This window comes from Mytilus galloprovincialis, chromosome 3, assembly GCF_965363235.1.
Source record: "Mytilus galloprovincialis chromosome 3, xbMytGall1.hap1.1, whole genome shotgun sequence".
In the NCBI taxonomy this organism is placed as follows: domain Eukaryota; kingdom Metazoa; phylum Mollusca; class Bivalvia; order Mytilida; family Mytilidae; genus Mytilus; species Mytilus galloprovincialis.
Window position 1 is genome coordinate 48,460,902 of NC_134840.1, and position 5,915 is coordinate 48,466,816.

The 5,915-nt window shown below is 31.4% G+C and overlaps 1 long non-coding RNA gene across 1 annotated transcript; it reads right to left on the reverse strand.

Annotated features, from left to right (window-relative positions):
* Window positions 1-599: 599 nt before the first annotated feature.
* LOC143066451 (uncharacterized) lies at window positions 600-4,856 on the reverse strand. Its single transcript, XR_012975621.1, has 2 exons — window positions 4,201-4,856; window positions 600-821 (listed from the first exon to the last, which is right to left on the reverse strand). It is a non-coding gene; the product is annotated as an uncharacterized LOC143066451 (long non-coding RNA).
* Window positions 4,857-5,915: the final 1,059 nt, after the last annotated feature.

The window sequence follows — 5,915 nt, forward strand, 5'->3', positions numbered from 1 at the left end:
GACTACGGTACCCATATTTTGACTATTTTACCTATTATGTCTGTTTTGTTCACGCATGGTTGTAAATATAATGGAATTTGATGCGACTGCCATACAAGTCAGAGGTTTAGCGCTATAAAACCAGGTTCAATCTGCTATTTTCTACATTTGAAAATGCCTGTAGCAAGTCAGGAATATGACAGTTGTTGTCATTTCGTTTGATGAGTTTTGTCATTTGATTTTGCCATTTGATTAGGGACTTTTCGTTTTGAATTTTCCTCGGAGTTCAGTATCTTTGTGATTTTACGTTGTTTTGAACAGCGGTATACTACTGTTGCCTTAATTTCTTATATTGTTGGATTACTCTTTCGATAACGTATGTTTCACATCTTTGTTTATTCACATATATCTTTGACCAAACAAAAAGATTTGAATATATTACCGTTAAATATTAAAGACAGCATCAGTTCAGAAATATAATCGAATACTAAAACTACCTGGTTTATTATTGCAGAACGTGTGTATACGTCTAGTTGTCGCTTCTATGTTTGCTATGTTGGCGTATTGCTATTTCATTGAGGTTCATATAAACATACAAATATTGAGCTTGAAAAAAACTATTTTAAATCCACTAAGTATATTATTTTATTCATAGGGCATCTAGTATAAACTGTTTTAAATGTATCTTTGTAAACGATGAATATAAAATATCTATGTTTTCATAGTTTTGTAAGTGTTGTAAGTTCGAAGTTGCAACAGTCGAACATTTTCTTTACGAATGGAAGATTCTGTATCAATTTTTCCCAGTCACCTGGACTATCTTGACATTTTAAACTAATAACCTGAAATGAAAAAAAAACCATTATAGATGTATTACTGGGTAACAAAAGACGGGACCGATTTTAAGGACATTATTTTATTCATATATCTAGAATTTGTTCATTCCGGAAAGTTAACAGTGAACATCTATTATTTGTATATAGCATTACAAAATGGCTATCAGAAAATATTATATGTTTTCCAGTTTAATGACATACTGTAAAGAAGAGATCATCTGTTGATAGGCCAATACAAATATTCTACTTGATCTGACTACCTTTTCTTAATATGTAAGTATGAGTTTGGTAAGGAAACAAATTATCAATTTCTTAAATCAATAAAGGAAAACGTATTTCTTAAAAACGGAACCTAGATTGATGATATTAGTATTACACTACCATAAAAATGTTGACGGCTTAAGTGAAATCTGATTCACAAATTTATGAATAATAAAGGGAATTATTTAATATCTGGAACTCTTGCATGATTTTTTTTTTAATATTTGCTAGATTTCTCGAAAAAAAAACGTAATATAATTTCAGAAAAAGAAAATGACGAAAGTATTTACTTGATCTAGCTTTCTAATCCCTTTCTCCATTTAGAGCCAAGTCAACAAAACAATTTATTTTTAAAATGACTGTCATACATTTTTACATTACAGTTCTTAAATCAGTACAATTTATTAATAGTTATCAAAGGTACCAGGATTATAATTTAGTACGCCAGACGTGCTTTTCGTCTACATGAGACTCATCAGTGACGCTCATATCAAAATATTTAAAAAGCCAAACAAGTGCAAAGTTGAAGAGCACTGAGGATCCAATATTTTAAAAAGTTGTGCCAAATACGGCTAAGGTAATGTATGCCTGGGATAAAATCGATTAAGGAAATGAAAGTTATTAAAATAGAGCTCTAATTATTATGGTAGATTTAATTCGAATCAATAAACAAACTGGCAGCGATCTCTTACAGCGACACTAAATTTTACACTAGCAGATTTTGGGAGATAAGTGTATTTGTACTAAAAATGTTGGAATCCGTTTTTCATTAAAATAACGCTTTAAAGATGGGAAAAAAATATAAAAAAAACTGAACTCCGAGGAAAATTGCAAACGGAAAATGCCTAATCAAATTGTAAATTCAAATGATAAAACACACCAAACGAATGGACAACTGTCATATTCCTGCCTTGGTACAGGCATTTTCAAATGTAAAAAATGTTGGATTGAACCGGATTTTATAGCGCTTACCCTCTCACTTCTATGACAGTCGCATCAAATTTCATTATATTTACAACGATGTGTGAACAAAACGGACATAACAGGTATAATAGTAACAATATTGGTATAGAAGTCATCATTGTCTTCAATTTCGGCATCTGCTTACGATTCGCATTTTTCTAAATTCAATACTTATATAATATCAGTGGTATTGCAAGAAAGAAGTGTAACAAAAATACCGAGCTGCAAAGCAAATTCAAAAAGGAGAATAAAATCTAGTAAAACTGACAAAATCAAACGGTATCAACCAACGCAACAAGTAAAACAACATCATATTCCTGACTTGGTACACGTTATTTTCAAAGGTAATAAAATTAACGGTACCAATTTTCTTGCACCAGATGCGCATTTCGACAATACATGTCTCTTCAGTGATGCTCGTGGCCAAAATATTTGAAATCCAAAGCTTATAAAAAAGATGAGGAGCTATAATCCAAAAGGTCCCAAAAGTATAGCCAAATCCGTGAAATGAATCAGAGCTTTGCATGAGGGAGATACATTCCTTAATTTATAATAATTTCTATCATTTTGTAACAGCAAATTTTAATAACACAAAAAATCCGTATTTTCATGCCAGTACCGAAGTACTGGTAACTGGGCTGTTGATACCCTCGGGGACTAATAGTTCACCAGCAGAGTCAATGGTGGATTAAATCTTGTTTTATAGCTAGCTAAACCTCCAACGTTTATAATGGTTGTTTATAGTTCAGTTGTATTGACAAAATGTGGTGCGCGACCCAAACAGAGATAATGGGTTTATTTGATAATTGGTATCATGCAGTCATAACTGTGTTAACACACATCACAGACATACAACGCAAATGATTAAAACAATAAAATTAAACATACAAATAAATCGAACAAAGACGCCAAGAAAAAAAAAGGTTTTGTAGTCTATAATAAATTCGATAGAGACGTCACCAAAACAATTTTTGTAGGAGAGATCAAATTGACAAGGATGCAGATAAAAAAAGTTTTTGCAGTTGATAGTACACACCGTATTATGTAGATGTGTTCCCAGAAAAATAATAATGACAAAGCTTCTGCCATTAAATATAAAATCAGTGCAATAATCCCGTACACCCAGCGCCGCAATAAGGTATATAGAGGATCCTTGATGTTGATGTAAGTCGTATAAATTTCAACCAAAATTGTGTGTACCAACAATAGCTCGCAAACTCAGATTTTCTTTTTCGAATCTTTTTACAGACATTCTGTACATTCACAGATCTTTTTCACAACTTTTTTTTATTTTACAATTTAGTGTAAAGTAAAATCACAAAAATACTGAACTTAGAGGAAAATCAATTCGGAAAGTCCATAATCACATGGCAAAATCAAATATAAACAAAACGCACCAAAAACGAATGGACAAGAAGTGTCATATTCCTGACTTGGTACAGGCATTTTCAGATATCAAAAATGGTGGATTAAACCTGGTTTTTAAGCGCTAACCCTCTCACTTTGATGACAGTCTCACCAAATTCCGTTATATTTACATTGAGGCTTTAACTAAACAGACACAATAAATAAAATAGTAAAAATATGGGTACATCAGTCATCATCGTATAACAATTTTAAAAGTAACAATTTAACAAAACACAAAAACATCTATCTACAAAGTTTAACACATTCATTGATTTGTGTGTCTGACGTCAGAAAATTTTATACGTCACATAGATTTGTCGTTCAATGTACATACAAAAAATTTTTAAATCTACATAGGCAATGTTAGCATATAGGGATAACAAAATCAAAAGTATGTAAGAATAGATTTCAGAAATAGACTGAGATTGAAAATAGTCCAAATGTTATATATAGAATTTATAAGAATCCACAAATAGTTCATTCCACTACGCGATTGAATGATTTTGACGTTTATGGTACAACTTTTTTTTATTTTACAATTTAGTGTAACCGTTGTAGTATAAATGCTGCACATACAACAGGCAGCATGGTTTTCAATATTAGATGCACGTTGAATAAATGCTACAAAATTTCAGAATTGCTGTAGAATCTGGATTTACGACAATGTTCAGATGTGAATGGTGGTTACCTTTTTTTTTTATTGTGTATTACTGTTGGGTGTCAATTAACACTATATGTATATATTCATACATACCTTTCTCTGTCCAAATACTTTAAACAGTTCTGGGTTTACACCTGCAGCTCTGACAGATAAGGCAGCTGTTGCCTCTTCCTTCCAGATATTTAAAAATTCATCTGTTTTAATACCTTAAACGTAAATATTCATTACAAAGATCAATGTCAATGTTTGAAATTAAAATACATGTCATTAAAGTTCCTATAATAAACTCTAAGAGAGGTTCAAACTGATCCCAATTCTGACGTCACTGCGATAATTAAAGCAGATACAAATGATAATTAAGTGAAGATTTTGTATTTTTCTACATTTCTAAAGAAAACTAATTTCCTATCAAATTGATTGTTTTCGGCATTCCTTGCTATCATTGATATTCTAATATGACATTCTTCTTTAGCTTTGGGTACAAAGCCATGTTCTAATTCGAATAAAACATGGGCTGCACGTGATTGACGTCACAATTGAAATTGCAACGTCAGATGAATTTTGAACAAGTTCGCTAGAGATCAAAATGGACATTTTTGTTGGTGTTGCCTGCTAGAAAATTAATTAAAAACATTCTAAAAGTAAGTTTAAATGTTTCTGTTCTTCTTTATTGATAAACTGCTGATTTTTGTAAGACGTTTTTGTTCATCAAATGAAAATGGCGACATTTCGAGCGTCTGCTATAGGTCCGCTTCGAAGTACAAAAGTTCAAAATATTCCTATTATAATCGAAATAATTCTATCATTTAACATGGGTAGGCATTATATATGTAAACATTTAATACCTCACTAACGCTCGGTATTAAGATATTAACAAATATAATGCCTACCTATGTTAAAATGAGCATAGAGCATGACATGAAAGAATTATTTCTTAAACTATACATCAATTACCAAGTTTACTCCTTCTACTAACCACAATGATGTTCTAAGAATGACGATGATTTCCACATGAAGACATGGTGAGAGAGGGTGAATTCACGGCGGAGAAAGACATATATAAATTTAATGAATTGGGGACATTAAAATATCAATAGTATTTGTCCATTTCAAAGTAGAACTGTTCTTTCCTAGAAACCCACTTGTTTGGTGAGACTGCACCTATACGTGAGAAAAGATGTTTAACGTTTTTGATGGAGTTTGTGGTTAGGCAACATTAAAGTTAAGAACTGTCATCAACAACTTGATTTAAATTGATGGCAGTTCCCCAACTGGTCGGTGAAATAGGAGAAGGATATTCATCTCCTATATTTATGTCCTGACAAATAAGGGCAGCACATACGTGCATAAAGACAAGGACATAGAATATCTCATAAATAAACCATTGTTATACATATTAAAAGCTCTTCTCTTTCTTTTTGATGTGATATCCAAATTTGTTACAAATTTTGTTTATTTTTAAGAAAGCACCAGTTTTTCTACCTTCTGGTACGAGAATCAAATAAACGTTACCAATCCCACTGCACCAGATGCGCATTTCGACAATTAATGTCTTTATATTGATGCTGAAGGTCAAATATTTGAAATCTTACACGTACACAAACGTTCTTAAAGCTGATCAAACCAAAATGGACCCGAAGAAAGGAATTACAGCTTTGTAAGATATTCAATTATGAAAAATATCATTATTTCACATATATATACAAATTCACTGTAACATATATATATATATATATATATATATGTGTGTGTAGAATCCCTGATTTTTCAGGAATTATGTAGAATCACTAAAATCATTAGTGATTATA